Below are 19241 nucleotides of genomic sequence, written 5' to 3' on the forward strand. Positions count from 1 at the left end.
GGCTAAGGTGTCTTGGCTAAGGTGTCTTGGCTAAGGTGTCTTGGCTAATGTGTCTTGGCTAAGGCGTCTTGGCGAATGTGTCTTGGCTAAGGTGTCTTGGCTAAGGTGTCTTGGCTAATGTGTCTTGGCTAATGTGTCTTGGCTAAGGTGTCTTGGCGAATGTGTCTTGGCTAAGGTGTCTTGGCTAAGGTGTCTTGGCTAAGGTGTCTTGGCTAAGGTGTCTTGGCTAAGGAGTGTTGGCGAATGTGTCTTGGCTAAGGTGTCTTGGCTAAGGTGTCTTGGCGAATGTGTCTTGGCTAATGTGTCTTGGCTAATGTGTCTTGGCTTAGGTGTCTCGGTTAAGGTGTCTTGGCTAATGTGTCTTGGCTAATGTGTCTTGGCTAGAGTGTCTTGGCTAATGTGTCTTGGCTAAGACGTCTTGGCTAAGGTGTCTTGGCTAATGTGTCTTGGCTAAGGTGTCTTGGCTAAGGAGTGTTGGCGAATGTGTCTTGGCTTATGTGTCTTGGCTAAGGTGTCTTGGCTAATGTCTCTTGGCTAATGTGTCTTGGCTAATGTGTCTTGGCTAAGGTGTCTTGGCTAATGTGTCTTGGCTAAGGTGTCTCGGCTAATGTGTCTTGGCGAATGTGTCTTGGCTAATGTGTCTTGGCTAATGTGTCTTGGCTTAGGTGTCTCGGCTAAGGTGTCTTGGCTAATGTGTCTTGGCTAATGTGTCTTGGCTAGAGTGTCTTGGCTAATGTGTCTTGGCTAAGACGTCTTGGCTAAGGTGTCTTGGCTAATGTGTCTTGGCTAATGTGTCTTGGCTAAGGTGTCTTGGCTAATGTGTCTTGGCTAATGTGTCTTGGCTAAAGTGTCTTGGCTAATGTGTCTTGGCTAAAGTGTCTTGGCTAAGGTGTCTTGGCTAAGATGTCTTGGCTAATGTGTCTTGGCTAATGTGTCTCGGCTAATGTGTCTTGGCTAATGTGTCTTGGCTAATGTGTCTTGGCTAATGTGTCTTGGCTAAGGTGTCTTGGCTAATGTGTCTTGGCTAAGGTGTCTTGGCTAATGTGTCTTGGCTAAGGTGTCTTGGCTAAGGTGTCTTGGCTAAGGTGTCTTGGCTAATGTGTCTTGGCTAAGGCGTCTTGGCGAATGTGTCTTGGCTAAGGTGTCTTGGCTAAGGTGTCTTGGCTAAGGTGTCTTGGCTAATGTGTCTTGGCTAATGTGTCTTGGCTAAGGTGTCTTGGCTAATGTGTCTTGGCTAAGGTGTCTTGGCTAAGGTGTCTTGGCTAAGGTGTCTTGGCTAAGGTGTCTTGGCTAAGGTGTCTTGACTAAGGTGTCTTGGCTATGGTGTCTTGGCTAAGGTGTCTTGGCTAAGGTGTCTTGGCTAAGGTGTCTTGGCTAATGTGTCTTGGCTAAGGTGTCTTGGCTAATGTGTCTTGGCTAAGGTGTCTTGGCTAAGGTGTTTTGGCTAATGTGTCTTGGCTAAGGTGTCTTGGCTAAGGTGTCTTGGCTAATGTGTCTTGGCTAATGTGTCTTGGCTAAGGTGTCTCGGCTAATGTGTCTTGGCTAATGTGTCTTGGCTAATGTGTCTTGGCTAAGGTGTCTTGGCTAAGGTGTCTTGGCTAATGTGTCTTGGCTAACGTGTCTTGGCTAATGTGTCTTGGCTAATGTGTCTTGGCTAATGTGTCTTGACTAAGGTGTCTTGGCTAATGTGTCTTGGCTAATGTGTCTTGGCTAATGTGTCTTGGCTAATGTGTCTTGGATGAAGTGTCTTGGCTAAGGTGTCTTGGCTAAGGTGTCTTGGCTAATGTGTCTTGGCTAATGTGTCTTGGCTAATGTGTCTTGGCTTAGGTGTCTCGGCTAAGGTGTCTTGGCTAATGTGTCTTGGCTAATGTGTCTTGGCTAGAGTGTCTTGGCTAATGTGTCTTGGCTAAGACGTCTTGGCTAAGGTGTCTTGGCTAATGTGTCTTGGCTAATGTGTCTTGGCTAAGGTGTCTTGGCTAATGTGTCTTGGCTAATGTGTCTTGGCTAAAGTGTCTTGGCTAATGTGTCTTGGCTAAAGTGTCATGGCTAAGGTGTCTTGGCTAAGATGTCTTGGCTAATGTGTCTTGGCTAATGTGTCTCGGCTAATGTGTCTTGGCTAAGGTGTCTTGGCTAAGGTGTCTTGGCTAATGTGTCTTGGCTAAGGTGTCTTGGCTAAGGTGTCTTGGCTAAGGTGTCTTGGCTAAGGTGTCTTGGCTAAGGTGTCTTGGCTAAGGTGTCTTGGCTAATGTGTCTTGGCTAAGGTGTCTTGGCTAATGTGTCTCGGCTAAGGTGTCTTGGCTAAGGTGTCTTGGCTAATGTGTCTTGGCTTAAGTGTCTTGGCTAAGGTGTCTTGGCTAATGTGTCTCGGCTAAGGTGTCTTGGCTAAGGTGTCTTGGCTTAGGTGTCTCGGCTAATGTGTATTGGCTAAGGTGTCTTAGCTAAGGTGTCTTGGCTAATGTGTTTTGGCTAATGTGTCTTGGCTAAGGTGTCTTGGCTAAGGTGTCTTGGCTAAGGTGTCTTTGCTGAGGTGTCTTGGCTAAGGTGTCTTGGCTAATGTGTCTTGGCTAAAGTGTCTTGGCTAATGTGTCTTGGCTAAGGTGTCTTGGCTAAGGTGTCTTGGCTAAGGTGTCTTGGCTAATGTGTCTCGGCTAAGGTGTCTTGGCTAAGGTGTCTTGGCTAATGTGTCTTGGCTAAAGTGTATTGGCTAAGGTGTCTTGGCTAATGTGTCTTGGCTAAGATGTCTTGGCTAAGGTGTCTTGGCTAATGTGTCTTGGCTAATGTGTCTCGTCTAATGTATCTTGGCTAAGGTGTCTTGGCTAAGGTGTCTTGGCTAATGTGTCTTGGCTAATGTGTCTCGGCTAAAGTGTCTTGGCTAAGGTGTCTTGGCTAAAGTGTCTTGGCTAAGGTGTCTTGGCTAAGGTGTCTTGGCTAAGGTGTCTTGGCTAAGGTGTCTTGGCTAAGGTGTCTCGGCTAATGTGTCTTGGCTAAGGTGTCTTGGCTAAGGTGTCTTGGCTAATGTGTCTTGGCTAAGGTGTCTTGGCTAAGGTGTCTTGGCTAAGGTGTCTTGGCTAAGGTGTCTTGGCTAATGTGTCTTGGCTAATGTGTCTTGGCTAAGGTGTCTTGGCTAATGTGTCTTGGCTAAGGTGTCCTGGCTAAGGTGTCTTGGCTAATGTGTCTTGGCTAATGTGTCTTGGCTAAGGTGTCTTGGCTAAGGTGTCTTGGCTAAGGTGTCTTGGCTAAGGTGTCTTGGCTAATGTGTCTTGGCTAAGGTGTCTTGGCTAATTTGTCCTGGCTAAGGTGTCTTGGCTAAGGTGTCTTGGCTAAGGTGTCTTGACTAAGGTGTCTTGGCTAAGGTGTCTTGGGTAATGTGTCTTGGCTAATGTGTCTTGGCTAAGGTGTCTTGGCTAAGGTGTCTTGGCTAATGTGTCTTGGCTAAGGTGTCTTGGCTAATGTGTCTCGGCTAAGGTGTCTTGGCTAAGGTGTCTTGGCTAAGGTGTCTTGGCTAATGTGTCTTGGCTAAGGTGTCTTGGCTAAGGTGTCTTGGCTAAGGTGTCTTGGCTAAGGTGTCTTGGCTAAGGTGTCTTGGCTAAGGTGTCTTGGCTAATGTGTCTTGGCTAAGGTGTCTTGGCTAATGTGTCTTGGCTAAGGTGTCTTGGCTAAGGTGTCTTGGCTAAGGTGTCTTGGCTAAGGTGTCTTGGCAAAGGTGTCTTGGCTAATGTGTCTCGGCTAAGGTGTCTTGGCTAATGAGTCTTGGCTAAAGTGTCTTGGCTAATGTGTCTTGGCTAATGTGTCTTGGCTAATGTGTCTTGGCTAATGTGTCTTGGCTAAGGTGTCTTGGCTAATGTGACTTGGGTAAGGTGTCTTGGCTAAGGTGTCTTGGCTAAGGTGTCTTGGCTAAGGTGTCTTGGCTGAGGTGTCTTGGCTAATGTGTCTTGGCTAAGGTGTCTTGGCTAAGGTGTCCTGGCTAAGGTGTCTTGGCTAAGGTGTCTTGGCTAAGGTGTCTTGGCTAAGGTGTCTTGGCTAAGGTGTCTTGGCTAATGTGTCTTGGCTAAGGTGTCTTGGCTAAGGTGTCTTGGCTAAGGTGTCTTGGCTAAGGTGTCTTGGCTAAGGTGTCTTGGCTAAGGTGTCTTGGCTAATGTGTCTTGGCTAAGGTGTCTTGGCTAAGGTGTCTTGGCTAAGGTGTCTTGGCTAATGTGTCTTGGCTAAGGTGTCTTGGCTAAGGTGTCTTGGCTAATGTGTCTCGGCTATTGTGTCTTGGCTAATGTGTCTTGGCTAATGTGTCTTGGCTAAGGTGTCTTGGCTAATGTGTCTCGGCTAAGGTGTCTTGGCTAATGTATCTTGGCTAAAGTGTCTTGGCTAATGTGTCTTGGCTAATGTGTCTTGGCTAAGGTGTCTTGGCTAATGCGTCTTGGCTAATGTGTCTTGGCTAAGGTGTCTTGGCTAAGGTGTCTTGGCTAAGGTGGCTTGGCTAAGGTGTCTTGGCTAATGTGTCTTGGCTAATGTGTCTTGGCTAATGTGTCTTGGCTAAGGTGTCTTGGCTAATGCGTCTTGGCTAATGTGTCTTGGCTAAGGTGTCTTGGCTAAGGTGTCTTGGCTAAGGTGTCTTGGCTAATGTGTCTTGGCTAAGGTGTCTTGGCTAAGGTGTCTTGGCTAAGGTGTCTTGGCTAAGGTGTCTTGGCTAATGTGTCTTGGCTAAGGTGTCTTGGCTAAGGTGTCTTGGCTAAGGTGTCTTGGCTAAGGTGTCTTGGCTAAGGTGTCTTGGCTAATGTGTCTTGGCTAAGGTGTCTTGGCTAATGTGTCTCGGCTAAGGTGTCTTGGCTAAGGTGTCTTGGCTAAGGTGTCTTGGCTAATGTGTCTTGGCTAAGGTGTCTTGGCTAAGGTGTCTTGGCTAAGGTGTCTTGGCTAATGTGTCTTGGCTAAGGTGTCTTGGCTAAGGTGTCCTGGCTAAGGTGTCTTGGCTAAGGTGTCTTGGCTAAGGTGTCTTGGCTAAGGTGTCTTGGCTAAGGTGTCTTGGCTAATGTGTCTTGGCTAATGTGTCTTGGCTAAGGTGTCTTGGCTAAGGTGTCTTGGCTAATGTGTCTTGGCTAAGGTGTCCTGGCTAAGGAGTCTTGGCTAATGTGTCTTGGCTAATGTGTCTTGGCTAAGGTGTCTTGGCTAAGGTGTCTTGGCTAATGTGTCTTGGCTAAGGTGTCCTGGCTAAGGTGTCTTGGCTAATGTGTCTTGGCTAATGTGTCTTGGCTAAGGTGTCTTGGCTAAGGTGTCTTGGCTAATGTGTCTTGACTAAGGTGTCTTGGCTAAGGTGTCCTGGCTAAGGTGTCTTGGCTAAGGTGTCTTGGCTAATGTGTCTTGGCTAAGGTGTCTTGGCTAATGTGTCTTGGCTAAGGTGTCTTGGCTAAGGTGTCCTGGCTAACGTGTCTTGGCTAAGGTGTCTTGGCTAAGGTGTCTTGGCTAAGGTGTCTTGGCTTATGTGTCTTGGCTAATGTGTCTTGGCTAAGGTGTCTTGGCTAAGGTGTCTTGGCTAATGTGTCTTGGCTAAGGTGTCCTGGCTAAGGTGTCTTGGCTAATGTGTCTTGGCTAATGTGTCTTGGCTAAGGTGTCTTGGCTAAGGTGTCTTGGCTAAGGTGTCTTGGCTAAGGTGTCTTGGCTAATGTGTCTTGGCTAAGGTGTCTTGGCTAAGGTGTCCTGGCTAAGGTGTCTTGGCTAAGGTGTCTTGGCTAAGGTGTCTTGGCTAAGGTGTCTTGGCTTATGTGTCTTGGCTAAGGTGTCTTGGCTAAGGTGTCTTGGCTAAGGTGTCTTGGCTAAGGTGTCTTGGCTAAGGTGTCTTGGCTAATGTGTCTTGGCTAAGGTGTCTTGGCTAAGGTGTCTTGGCTAAGGTGTCTTGGCTAATGTGTCTTGGCTAAGGTGTCTTGGCTAAGGTGTCTTGGCTAAGGTGTCTTGGCTAAGGTGTCTTGGCTAAGGTGTCTTGGCTAAGGTGTCTTGGCTAATGTGTCTTGGCTAAGGTGTCTTGGCTAATGTGTCTTGGCTAAGGTGTCTTGGCTAAGGTGTCTTGGCTAAGGTGTCTTGGCTAATGTGTCTTGGCTAATGTGTCTTGGCTAAGGTGTCTTGGCTAATGTGTCTTGGCTAATGTGTCTTGGCTTAAGTGTCTTGGCTAATGTGTCTTGGCTAATGTGTCTTGGCTAAGGTGTCTTGGCTAAGATGTCTAGGCTAATGTGTCTTGGCTAAAGTGTCTTGGCTAATGTGTCTTGGCTAATGTGTCTTGGCTAAGGTGTCTTGGCTAAGATGTCTAGGCTAATGTGTCTCGGCTAATGTGTCTTGGCTAATGTGTCTTGGCTAAGGTGTCTTGGCTAATGTGTCTTGGCTAAGGTGTCTTGGCTAAGGTGTCTCGGCTAAGGTGTCTTGGCTAATGTGTCTTGGCTAATGTGTCTTGGCTAATGTGTCTTGGCTAATGTGTCTTGGCTAAGGTGTATGGCTAAGGTGTCTTGGCCAATGTGTCTTGGCTAATGTGTCTTGGCTAAGGTGTCTTGGCTAATGTGTGTTGGCTAATGTGTCTTGGCTAATGTGTCTTGGCTAAAGTGTCTTGGCTAATGTGTCTTGGCTAAGGTGTCTTGGCTTATGTGTCTTGGCTAAGGTGTCTTATCTAATGTGTCTTGGCGAAGGTGTCTTGGCTAATGTGTCTTGGCTAAGGTGTCTTGGCTAAGGTGTCTTGGCTAATGTGTCTTGGCTAATGTGTCTTGGCTAATGTGTCTCGGCTAATGTGTCTTGGCTAATGTGTCTTGGCTAATGTGTCTTGGCTAATGTGTCTTGGCTAAGGTGTCTTGGCTAATGTGTCTTGGCTAAGGTGTCTTGGCTAAGGTGTCTTGGCTAAGGTGTCTTGGCTAATGTGTCTCGGCTAATGTGTCTTGGCTAATGTGTCTTGGCTAATGTGTCTTGGCTAAGGTGTCTTGGCTAATGTGTCTCGGCTAAGGTGTCTTGGCTAATGTATCTTGGCTAAAGTGTCTTGGCTAATGTGTCTTGGCTAAGGTGTCTTGGCTAAGGTGTCTTGGCTAATGCGTCTTGGCTAATGTGTCTTGGCTAAGGTGTCTTGGCTAAGGTGTCTTGGCTAAGGTGTCTTGGCTAAGGTGTCTTGGCTAATGTGTCTTGGCTAATGTGTCTTGGCTAATGTGTCTTGGCTAAGGTGTCTTGGCTAATGCGTCTTGGCTAATGTGTCTTGGCTAAGGTGTCTTGGCTAAGGTGTCTTGGCTAAGGTGTCTTGGCTAAGGTGTCTTGGCTAATGTGTCTCGGCTAGTGTGTCTTGGCTAATGTGTCTTGGCTAAGGTGTCTTGGCTAAGGTGTCTCGGCTAATGTGTCTTGGCTAATGTGTCTTGGCTAATGTGTCTTGGCTAAGGTGTCTTGGCTAATGTGACTTGGCTAAGGTGTCTTGGCTAAGGTGTCTTGCCTAAGGTGTCTTGGCTAAGGTGTCTCGGCTAATGTGTCTTGGCTAAGGTGTATTGGCTAATGTGTCTTGGCTAATGTGTCTTGGCTAATGTGTCTTGGCTAATGTGTCTTGGCTAAGGTGTCTTGGCTAAGGTGTCTTGGCTAAGGTGTCTTGGCTAAGGTGTCTTGGCTATGGTGTCTTGGCTAAGGTGTCTTGGCTAAGGTGTCTTGGCTAAGGTGTCTTGGCTAAGGTGTCTTGGCTAATGTGTCTTGGCTAAGGTGTCTTGGCTAAGGTGTCTTGGCTAATGTGTCTTGGCTAAGGTGTCTTGGCTAAGGTGTCTTGGCTAAGGTGTCTTGGCTAAGGTGTCTTGGCTAATGTGTCTTGGCTAATGTGTCTTGGCTAAGGTGTCTTGGCTAATGTGTCTTGGCTAAGGTGTCTTGGCTAAGGTGTCTTGGCTAAGGTGTCTTGACTAAGGTGTCTTGGCTAAGGTGTCTTGGCTAATGTGTCTTGGCTAATGTGTCTTGGCTAAGGTGTCTTGGCTAAGGTGTCTTGGCTAATGTGTCTTGGCTAAGGTGTCTTGGCTAATGTGTCTCGGCTAAGGTGTCTTGGCTAAGGTGTCTTGGCTAAGGTGTCTTGGCTAATGTGTCTTGGCTAAGGTGTCTTGGCTAAGGTGTCTTGGCTAAGGTGTCTTGGCTAAGGTGTCTTGGCTAATGTGTCTTGGCTAAGGTGTCTTGGCTAAGGTGTCCTGGCTAAGGTGTCTTGGCTAAGGTGTCTTGGCTAAGGTGTCTTGGCTAAGGTGTCTTGGCTAATGTGTCTTGGCTAATGTGTCTTGGCTAAGGTGTCTTGGCTAAGGTGTCTTGGCTAATGTGTCTTGGCTAAGGTGTCCTGGCTAAGGTGTCTTGGCTAATGTGTCTTGGCTAAGGTGTCTTGGCTAAGGTGTCTTGGCTAAGGTGTCTTGGCTAAGGTGTCTTGGCTAATGTGTCTTGGCTAAGGTGTCTTGGCTAAGGTGTCCTGGCTAAGGTGTCTTGGCTAAGGTGTCTTGGCTAAGGTGTCTTGGCTAAGGTGTCTTGGCTAAGGTGTCTTGGCTAATGTGTCTTGGCTAAGGTGTCTTGGCTAAGGTGTCTTGGCTAAGGTGTCTTGGCTAAGGTGTCTTGGCTAAGGTGTCTTGGCTAAGGTGTCTTGGCTAATGTGTCTTGGCTAAGGTGTCTTGGCTAAGGTGTCTTGGCTAAGGTGTCTTGGCTAATGTGTCTTGGCTAAGGTGTCTTGGCTAAGGTGTCTTGGCTAAGGTGTCTTGGCTAAGGTGTCTTGGCTAATGTGTCTTGGCTAAGGTGTCTTGGCTAATGTGTCTTGGCTAAGGTGTCTTGGCTAAGGTGTCTTGGCTAAGGTGTCTTGGCTAAGGTGTCTTGGCTAAGGTGTCTTGGCTAAGGTGTCTTGGCTAATGTGTCTTGGCTAAGGTGTCTTGGCTAAGGTGTCTTGGCTAAGGTGTCTTGGCTAAGGTGTCCTGGCTAAGGTGTCTTGGCTAAGGTGTCTTGGCTAATGTGTCTTGGCTAAGGTGTCTTGGCTAATGTGTCTTGGCTAAGGTGTCTTGGCTAAGGTGTCTTGGCTAAGGTGTCTTGGCTAAGGTGTCTTGGCTAATGTGTCTTGGCTAATGTGTCTTGGCTAAGGTGTCTTGGCTAAGGTGTCTTGGCTAATGTGTCTTGGCTAAGGTGTCTTGGCTAATGTGTCTCGGCTAAGGTGTCTTGGCTAAGGTGTCTTGGCTAAGGTGTCTTGGCTAATGTGTCTTAGCTAAGGTATCTTGGCTAAGGTGTCTTGGCTAAGGTGTCTTGGCTAAGGTGTCTTGGCTAAGGTGTCTTGGCTAATGTGTCTTGACTAAGGTGTCTTGGCTAAGGTGTCTTGGCTAATGTGTCTTGGCTAATGTGTCTTGGCTAAGGTGTCTTGGCTAAGGTGTCTTGGCTAATGTGTCTTGGCTAAGGTGTCTTGGCTAATGTGTCTTGGCTAAGGTGTCTTGGCTAAGGTGTCTTGGCTAAGGTGTCTTGGCTAAGGTGTCTTGGCTAAGGTGTCTTGGCTAAGGTGTCTTGACTAAGGTGTCTTGGCTAAGGTGTCTTGGCTAAGGTGTCTTGGCTAAGGTGTCTTGGCTAATGTGTCTTGGCTAAGGTGTATTGGCTAAGGTGTCTTGGCTAAGGTGTCTTGGCTAAGGTGTCTTGGCTAATGTGTCTTTTCTAAGGTGTCTTGGCTAAGGTGTCTTGGCTAAGGTGTCTTGGCTAAGGTGTCTTGGCTAATGTGTCTTGGCTAATGTGTCTTGGCTAAGGTGTCTTGGCTAAGGTGTCTTGGCTCAGGTGTCTTGGCTAAGGTGTCTTGGCTAATGTGTCTTGGCTAAGGTGTCTTGGCTAAGGTGTCTCGGCTAAGGTGTCTTGGCTAAGGTGTCTTGGCTAAGGTGTCTTGGCTAAGGTGTCTTGGCTAATGTGTCTTGACTAAGGTGTCTTGGCTAAGGTGTCTTGGCTAAGGTGTCTTGGCTAAGGTGTCTTGGCTAAGGTGTCTTGGCTAATGTGTCTTGGCTAAGGTGTCTTGGCTAATGTGTCTTGGCTAAGGTGTCTTGGCTTAGGTGTCCTGGCTAAGGTGTCTTGGCTAAGGTGTCTTGGCTAATGTGTCTTGGCTAAGGTGTCTTGGCTAAGGTGTCTTGGCTAAGGTGTCTTGGCTAAGGTGTCTTGGCTAATGTGTCTTGGCTAATGTGTATTGGCTAATGTGTCTTGGCTAAGGTGTCTTGGCTAAGGTGTCTTGGCTAAGGTGTCTTGGCTAAGGTGTCTTGGCTAATGTGTCTTGGCTAATGTGTCTTGGCTAATGTGTCTTGGCTAAGGTCTCTTGGCTAAGGTGTCTTGGCTAATGTGTCTTGGCTAAGGTGTCTTGGCTAAGGTGTCTTGGCTAAGGTGTCTTGGCTAAGGTGTCTTGGCTAATGTGTCTTGGCTAATGTGTCTTGGCTAATGTGTCTTGGCTAAGGTCTCTTGGCTAAGGTGTCTTGGCTAAGGTGTCTTGGCTAAGGTGTCTTGGCTAAGGTGTCTTGGCTAATGTGTCTTGGCTAATGTGTCTTGGCTAAGGTGTCTTGGCTAAGGTGTCTTGGCTAAGGTGTCTTGGCTAAGGTGTCTTGGCTAAGGTGTCTTGGCTAAGGTGTCTTGGCTAAGGTGTCTTGGCTAAGGTGTCTTGGCTAAGGTGTCTTGGCTAAGGTGTCTTGGCTAAGGTGTCTTGACTAAGGTGTCTTGGCTAAGGTGTCTTGGCTAAGGTGTCTTGGCTAAGGTGTCTTGGCTAATGTGTCTTGGCTAAGGTGTCTTGGCTAATGTGTCTTGGCTAAGGTGTCTTGGCTAAGGTGTCCTGGCTAAGGTGTCTTGGCTAAGGTGTCTTGGCTAATGTGTCTTGGCTAAGGTGTCTTGGCTAAGGTGTCTTGGCTAAGGTGTCTTGGCTAAGGTGTCTTGGCTAAGGTGTCTTGGCTAATGTGTCTTGGCTAATGTGTCTTGGCTAAGGTGTCTTGGCTAAGGTGTCTTGGCTAATGTGTCTTGGCTAAGGTGTCTTGGCTAATGTGTCTCGGCTAAGGTGTCTTGGCTAAGGTGTCTTGGCTAAGGTGTCTTGGCTAAGGTGTCTTGGCTAATGTGTCTTGGCTAAGGTGTCTTGGCTAAGGTGTCTTGGCTAAGGTGTCTTGGCTAATGTGTCTTGACTAAGGTGTCTTGGCTAAGGTGTCTTGGCTAATGTGTCTTGGCTAATGTGTCTTGGCTAAGGTGTCTTGGCTAAGGTGTCTTGGCTAATGTGTCTTGGCTAAGGTGTCTAGGCTAATGTGTCTTGGCTAAGGTGTCTTGGCTAAGGTGTCTTGGCTAAGGTGTCTTGGCTAAGGTGTCTTGGCTAAGGTGTCTTGACTAAGGTGTCTGGGCTAAGGTGTCTTGGCTAAGGTGTCTTGGCTAAGGTGTCTTGGCTAATGTGTCTTGGCTAAGGTGTCTTGGCTAAGGTGTCTTGGCTAAGGTGTCTTGGCTAATGTGTCTTGGCTAAGGTGTCTTGGCTAAGGTGTCTTGGCTAATGTGTCTTGGCTAAGGTGTCTTGGCTAAGGTGTCTTGGCTAATGTGTCTTGGCTAATGTGTCTTGGCTAAGGTGTCTTGGCTAAGGTGTCTTGGCTCAGGTGTCTTGGCTAAGGTGTCTTGGCTAAGGTGTCTTGGCTAAGGTGTCTTGGCTAAGGTGTCTTGGCTAAGGTGTCTTGGCTAAGGTGTCTTGGCTAAGGTGTCTTGACTAAGGTGTCTTGGCTAAGGTGTCTTGGCTAAGGTGTCTTGGCTAAGGTGTCTTGGCTAAGGTGTCTTGGCTAATGTGTCTTGGCTAAGGTGTCTTGGCTAATGTGTCCTGGCTAAGGTGTCTTGGCTAAGGTGTCCTGGCTAAGGTGTCTTGGCTAAGGTGTCTTGGCTAATGTGTCTTGGCTAAGGTGTCTTGGCTAATGTGTCCTGGCTAAGGTGTCTTGGCTAAGGTGTCTTGGCTAAGGTGTCTTGGCTAATGTGTCTTGGCTAGAGTGTCTTGGCTAAGGTGTCTTGGCTAAGGAGTCTTGGCTAATGTGTCTTGGCTAAGGTGTCTTGGCTAATGTGTCTTGGCTAAGGTGTCTTGGCTAAGGTGTCTTGGCTAAGGTGTCTTGGCTAATGTGTCTTGGCTAAGGTGTCTTGGCTAAGGTGTCTTGGCTAATGTGTCTTGGCTAAGGTGTCTTGGCTAAGGTGTCTTGGCTATTGTGTCTTGGCTAATGTGTCTTGGCTAAGGTGTCTTGGCTAATGTGTCTTGGCTAATGTGTCTTGGCTAAGGTGTCTTGGCTAAGGTGTCTTGGCTCAGGTGTCTTGGCTAAGGTGTCTTGGCTAAGGTGTCTTGGCTAAGGTGTCTTGGCTAAGGTGTCTTGACTAAGGTGTCTTGGCTAAGGTGTCTTGGCTAAGGTGTCTTGGCTAAGGTGTCTTGGCTAAGGTGTCTTGGCTAATGTGTCTTGGCTAAGGTGTCTTGGCTAATGTGTCCTGGCTAAGGTGTCTTGGCTAAGGTGTCCTGGCTAAGGTGTCTTGGCTAAGGTGTCTTGGCTAATGTGTCTTGGCTAAGGTGTCTTGGCTAATGTGTCTTGGCTAAGGTGTCTTGGCTAAGGTGTCTTGGCTAAGGTGTCTTGGCTAAGGTGTCTTGGCTAATGTGTCTTGGCTAATGTGTCTTGGCTAAGGTGTCTTGGCTAAGGTGTCTTGGCTAATGTGTCTTGGCTAAGGTGTCTTGGCTAATGTGTCTCGGCTAAGGTGTCTTGGCTAAGGTGTCTTGGCTAAGGTGTCTTGGCTAAGGTGTCTTGGCTAATGTGTCTTGGCTAAGGTGTCTTGGCTAAGGTGTCTTGGCTAAGGTGTCTTGGCTAAGGTGTCTTGGCTAAGGTGTCTTGGCTAATGTGTCTTGACTAAGGTGTCTTGGCTAAGGTGTCTTGGCTAAGGTGTCTTGGCTAATGTGTCTTGGCTAAGGTGTCTTGGCTAAGGTGTCTTGGCTAATGTGTCTTGGCTAAGGTGTCTTGGCTAATGTGTCTTGGCTAAGGTGTCTTGGCTAAGGTGTCTTGACTAAGGTGTCTTGGCTAAGGTGTCTTGACTAAGGTGTCTTGGCTAAGGTGTCTTGGCTAAGGTGTCTTGGCTAAGGTGTCTTGGCTAATGTGTCTTGGCTAAGGTGTCTTGGCTAAGGTGTCTTGGCTAAGGTGTCTTGGCTAAGGTGTCTTGGCTAAGGTGTCTTGGCTAAGGTGTCTTGGCTAAGGTGTCTTGGCTAAGGTGTCTTGGCTAAGGTGTCTTGGCTAAGGTGTCTTGGCTAAGGTGTCTTGACTAAGGTGTCTTGGCTAAGGTGTCTTGGCTAAGGTGTCTTGGCTAATGTGTCTTGGCTAAGGTGTCTTGGCTAATGTGTCTTGGCTAAGGTGTCTTGGCTAATGTGTCTTGGCTAAGGTGTCTTGGCTAAGGTGTCTTGGCTAAGGTGTCTTGGCTAATGTGTCTTGGCTAAGGTGTCTTGGCTAAGGTGTATTGGCTAAGGTGTCTTGGCTAAGGTGTCTTGGCTAATGTGTCTTTGCTAAGGTGTCTTGGCTAATGTGTCTTGGCTAAGGTGTCTTGGTCTAAGGTGTCTTGGCTAAGGTGTCTTGGCTAAGGTGTCTTGGCTAATGTGTCTTGGCTAAGGTGTCTTAGCTAATGTGTCTTGGCTAAGGTGTCTTGGCTAAGGTGTCTTGGCTAAGGAGTTTTGGCTAAGGTGTCTTGGCTAATGTGTCTTGGCTAAGTTGTCTTGGCTAATGTGTCTTGGCTAATGTGTCTTGGCTAAGGTGTCTTGGCTAAGGTGTCTTGGCTAAGGTGTCTTGGCTAAGGTGTCTTGGCTAATGTGTCTTGGCTAAGGTGTCTTGGCTAAGGTGTCTTGGCTAATGTGTCTTGGCTAATGTGTCTTGGCTAAGGTGTCTTGGCTTAGGTGTCTTGGCTAAGGTGTCTTGGCTAAGGTGTCTTGGCTAATGTGTCTTGGCTAAGGTGTCTTGGCTAAGGTGTCTTGGCTAATGTGTCTTGGCTAATGTGTCTTGGCTAAGGTGTCTTGGCTAAGGTGTCTTGGCTAATGTGTCTTGGCTAAGGTGTCTTGGCTAAGGTGTCTTGGCTAAGGTGTCTTGGCTAAGGTGTCTTGGCTAAGGTGTCTTGGCTAATGTGTCTTGGCTAAGGTGTCTTAGCTAATGTGTCTTGGCTAAGGTGTCTTAGCTAATGTGTCTTGGCTAAGGTGTCTTGGCTAAGGTGTCTTGGCTAATGTGTCTTGGCTAAGGTGTCTTGGCTAATGTGTCTTGGCTAATGTGTCTTGGCTAAGGTGTCTTGGCTAAGGTGTCTTGGCTAAGGTGTCTTGGCTAAGGTGTCTTGGCTAAGGTGTCTTGGCTAAGGTGTCTTGGCTAATGTGTCTTGGCTAAGGTGTCTTGGCTAAGGTGTCTTGGCTAATGTGTCTTGGCTAATGTGTCTTGGCTAAGGTGTCTTGGCTAAGGTGTCTTGGCTAAGGTGTCTTGGCTAAGGTGTCTTGGCTGAGGTGTCTTGGCTAATGTGTCTTGGCTAAGGTGTCTTGGCTAAGGTGTCTTGGCTAATGTGTCTTGGCTAAGGTGTCTTGGCTAAGGTGTCTTGGCTAAGGTGTCTTGGCTAAGGTGTCTTGGCTAAGGTGTCGTGGCTAATGTGTCTTGGCTAATGTGTCTTGGCTAAGGTGTCTTGGCTAAGGTGTCTTGGCTAATGTGTCTTGGCTAAGGTGTCTTGGCTAAGGTGTCTTGGCTAAGGTGTCTTGGCTAAGGTGTCTTGGCTAAGGTGTCTTGGCTAATGTGTCTTGGCTAAGGTGTCTTGGCTAAGGTGTCTTGGCTAAGGTGTCTTGGCTAATGTGTCTTGGCTAATGTGTCTTGGCTAAGGTGTCTTGGCTAAGGTGTCTTGGCTAATGTGTCTTGGCTAAGGTGTCTTGGCTAAGGTGTCTTGGCTAATGTGTCTTGGCTAAGGTGTCTTGGCTAAGGTGTCTTGGCTAATGTATCTTGGCTAAGGCGTCTTGTCTAAGGTGTCTTGGCTAAGGTGTCTTGGCTAAGGTGTCTTGGCTTATGTGTCTTGGCTAAGGTGTCTTGGCTGAGGTGTCTTGGCTAATGTGTCTTGGCTAAGGTGTCTTGGCTAAGGTGTCTTGGCTAAGGTGTCTTGGCTAATGTGTCTTGGCTAATGTGTCTTGGCTAAGGTGTCTTGGCTAAGGTGTCTTGGCTAATGTGTCTTGGCTAATGTGTCTCGGCTAAGGTGTCTTGGCTAAGGTGTCTTGGCTAATGTGTCTTGGCTAAGGTGTCTTGGCTAATGTGTCTTGGCTAAGGTGTCTTGGCTAAGGTGTCTTGGCTAAGGTGTCTTGGCTAAGGTGTCTTGGCTAATGTGTCTTGGCTAAGGTGTCTTGGCTAATGTGTCTTGGCTAAGGTGTCTTGGCTAAGGTGTCTTGGCTAATGTGTCTTGGCTAAGGTGTCTTGGCTAAGGTGTCTTGGCTAATGTGTCTTGGCTAAGGTGTCTTGGCTAAGGTGTCTTGGCTAAGGTGTCTTGGCTAATGTGTCTTGGCTAAGGTGTCTTGGCTTAGGTGTCTTGGCTAAGGTGTCTTGGCTAAGGTGTCTTGGCTAATGTGTCTTGGCTAATGTGTCTTGGCTAAAGTGTCTTGGCTAAGGTGTCTTGGCTAATGTGTCTTGGCTAAGGTGTCTTGGCTAATGTGTCTTGGCTAAGGTGTCTTGGCTAATGTGTCTTGGCTAATGTGTCTTGGCTAAGGTGTCTTGGCTAAGGTGTCTTGGCTAAGGTGTCTTGGCTAAGGTGTCTTGGCTAAGGTGTCTTGGCTAAGGTGTCTTGGCTCAGGTGTCTTGGCTAAGGTGTCTTGGCTCAGGTGTCTTGGCTAAGGTGTCTTGGCTAAGGTGTCTTGGCTTAGGTGTCTTGACTAATGTGTCTTGGCTAATGTGTCTTGGCTAAGGTGTCTTGGCTAAGGTGTCTTGGCTAAGGTGTCTTGGCTAAGGTGTCTTGGCTAAGGTGTCTTGGCTAATGTGTCTTGGCTAAGGTGTCTTGGCTAAGGTGTCTTGGCTAATGTGTCTTGGCTAAGGTGTCTTGGCTAATGTGTCTTGGCTAAGGTGTCTTGGCTAATGTGTCTTGGATAAGGTGTCTTGGCTAATGTGTCTTGGCTAAGGTGTCTTGGCTAAGGTGTCTTGGCTAAGGTGTCTTGGCTAAGGTGTCTTGGCTAAGGTGTCTTGGCTAATGTGTCTTGGCTAAGGTATCTTGGCTAATGTGTCTTGGCTAAGGTGTCTTGGCTAAGGTGTCTTGGCTAATGTGTCTTGGCTAAGGTGTCTTGGCTAAGGTGTCTTGGCTAATGTGTCTTGGCTAAGGTGTCTTGGCTAATGTGTCTTGGCTAAGGTGTCTTGGCTAATGTGTCTTGGATAAGGTGTCTTGGCTAATGTGTCTTGGCTAAGGTGTCTTGGCTAATGTGTCTTGGCTAAGGTGTCCTGGCTAAGGTGTCTTGGCTAATGTGTCTTTGCTAATGTGTCTTGGCTAAGGTGTCTTGGCTAAGGTGTCTTGGCTAAGGTGTCTTGGCTAAGGTGTCTTGGCTAATGTGTCTTGGCTAAGGTGTCTTGGCTAAGGTGTCCTGGCTAAGGTGTCTTGGCTAAGGTGTCTTGGCTAAGGTGTCTTGGCTAAGGTGTCTTGGCTAATGTGTCTTGGCTAAGGTGTCTTGGCTAAGGTGTCTTGGCTAAGGTGTCTTGGCTAAGGTGTCTTGGCTAAGGTGTCTTGGCTAATGTGTCTTGGCTAAGGTGTCTTGGCTAAGGTGTCTTGGCTAAGGTGTCTTGGCTAAGGTGTCTTGGCTAAGGTGTCTTGGCTAAGGTGTCTTGGCTAATGTGTCTTGGCTAAGGTGTCTTGGCTAATGTGTCTTGGCTAAGGTGTCTTGGCTAAGGTGTCTTGGCTAAGGTGTCTTGGCTAAGGTGTCTTGGCTAAGGTGTCTTGGCTAAGGTGTCTTGGCTAATGTGTCTTGGCTAAGGTGTCTTGGCTAAGGTGTCTTGGCTAATGTGTCTTGGCTAAGGTGTCTTGGCTAAGGTGTCTTGGCTAAGGTGTCTTGGCTAATGTGTCTTGGCTAAGGTGTCTTGGCTAAGGTGTCTTGACTAAGGTGTCTTGGCTAAGGTGTCTTGGCTAAGGTGTCTTGGCTAAGGTGTCCTGGCTAAGGTGTCTTGGCTAAGGTGTCTTGGCTAATGTGTCTTGGCTAAGGTGTCTTGGCTAATGTGTCTTGGCTAAGGTGTCTTGGCTAAGGTGTCTTGGCTAAGGTGTCTTGGCTAATGTGTCTTGGCTAATGTGTCTTGGCTAAGGTGTCTTGGCTAAGGTATCTTGGCTAAGGTGTCTTGGCTAAGGTGTCTTGGCTAAGGTGTCTTGGCTAAGGTGTCTTGGCTAATGTGTCTTGGCTAATGTGTCTTGGCTAAGATGTCTTGGCTAAGGTGTCTTGGCTAATGTGTCTTGGCTAAGGTGTCTTGGCTAATGTGTCTTGGCTAAGGTGGCTTGGCTAATGTGTCTTGGATAAGGTGTCTTGGCTAATGTGTCTTGGCTAAGGTGTCTTGGCTAAGGTGTCTTGGCTAAGGTGTCTTGGCTAAGGTGTCTTGGCTAAGGTGTCTTGGCTAATGTGTCTTGGCTAAGGTGTCTTGGCTAATGTGTCTTGGCTAAGGTGTCTTGGCTAAGGTGTCTTGGCTAATGTGTCTTGGCTAAGGTGTCTTGGCTAAGGTGTCTTGGCTAATGTGTCTTGGCTAAGGTGTCTTGGCTAATGTGTCTTGGCTAAGGTGTCTTGGCTAATGTGTCTTGGATAAGGTGTCTTGGCTAATGTGTCTTGGCTAAGGTGTCTTGGCTAATGTGTCTTGGCTATGGTGTCCTGGCTAAGGTGTCTTGGCTAATGTGTCTTGGCTAATGTGTCTTGGCTAAGGTGTCTTGGCTAAGGTGTCTTGGCTAAGGTGTCTTGGCTAAGGTGTCTTGGCTAAGGAGTCTTGGCTAATGTGTCTTGGCTAAGGTGTCTTGGCTAAGGTGTCTTGGCTAATGTGTCTTGGCTAAGGTGTCTTGGCTAATGTGTCTTGGCTAAGGTGTCTTGGCTAAGGTGTCTTGGCTAAGGTGTCTTGGCTAAGGTGTCTTGGCTAAGGTGTCTTGGCTAATGTGTCTTGGCTAAGGTGTCTTGGCTAAGGTGTCTTGGCTAATGTGTCTTGGCTAAGGTGTCTTGGCTAAGGTGTCTTGGCTAAGGTGTCTTGGCTAAGGTGTCTTGGCTAATGTGTCTTGGCTAATGTGTCTTGGCTAAGGTGTCTTGGCTAAGGTGTCTTGGCTAAGGTGTCTTGGCTAAGGTGTCTTGGCTAAGGTGTCTTGGCTAATGTGTCTTGGCTAAGGTGTCTTGGCTAAGGTGTCTTGGCTAAGGTGTCTTGGCTAATGTGTCTTGGCTAAGGTGTCTTGGCTAATGTGTCTTGGCTAAGGTGTCTTGGCTAATGTGTCTTGGATAAGGTGTCTTGGCTAATGTGTCTTGGCTAAGGTGTCTTGGCTAATGTGTCTTGGCTAAGGTGTCTTGGCTAAGGTGTCTTGGCTAAGGTGTCTTGGCTAAGGTGTCTTGGCTAAGGTGTCTTGGCTAATGTGTCTTGGCTAAGGTGTCTTGGCTAATGTGTCTTGGCTAAGGTGTCTTGGCTAAGGTGTCTTGGCTAAGGTGTCTTGGCTAAGGTGTATTGGCTTAGGTGTCTTGGCTAATGTGTCTTGGCTAAGGTGTCTTGGCTAATGTGTCTTGGCTAAGGTGTCTTGGCTAATGTGTCTTGGATAAGGTGTCTTGGCTAATGTGTCTTGGCTAAGGTGTCTTGGCTAATGTGTCTTGGCTATGGTGTCCTGGCTAAGGTGTCTTGGCTAATGTGTCTTGGCTAATGTGTCTTGGCTAAGGTGTCTTGGCTAAGGTGTCTTGGCTAAGGTGTCTTGGCTAAGGTGTCCTGGCTAAGGTGTCTTGGCTAAGGTGTCTTGGCTAAGGTTTCTTGGCTAAGGTGTCTTGGCTAAGGTGTCTTGGCTAATGTGTCTTGGCTAAGGTGTCCTGGCTAAGGTGTCTTGGCTAATGTGTCTTGGCTAATGTGTCTTGGCTAAGGTGTCTTGGCTAATGTGTCTTGGCTAAGGTGTCTTGGCTAAGGTGTCTTGGCTAAGGTGTCTTGGCTAATGTGTCTTGGCTAAGGTGTCTTGGCTAAGGTGTCTTGGCTAAGGTGTCTTGGCTAAGGTGTCTTGGCTAATGTGTCTTGGCTAATGTGTCTTGGCTAAGGTGTCTTGGCTAAGGTGTCTTGGCTAATGTGTCTTGGCTA

At 47.7% G+C, this 19241-nt stretch overlaps 1 long non-coding RNA gene across 1 annotated transcript in view; it reads left to right on the top strand.

Annotated features, from left to right (window-relative positions):
- The window catches only part of LOC125774362 (uncharacterized), a 47990-nt gene extending 29090 nt beyond the window's left edge, over positions 1 to 18900 (top strand). Inside the window, exons 7-9 of the long non-coding RNA XR_007420846.1 lie at positions 6685 to 7370; positions 9513 to 9582; positions 18586 to 18900. This is a non-coding gene — a long non-coding RNA (uncharacterized LOC125774362). The remainder of the gene's footprint in view (positions 1 to 6684; positions 7371 to 9512; positions 9583 to 18585) is intronic.
- Positions 18901 to 19241: the final 341 nt, after the last annotated feature.

This window comes from Anopheles funestus, unplaced genomic scaffold (genome assembly GCF_943734845.2).
Source record: "Anopheles funestus unplaced genomic scaffold, idAnoFuneDA-416_04 scaffold_56_ctg1, whole genome shotgun sequence".
Taxonomy (NCBI): domain Eukaryota; kingdom Metazoa; phylum Arthropoda; class Insecta; order Diptera; family Culicidae; genus Anopheles; species Anopheles funestus.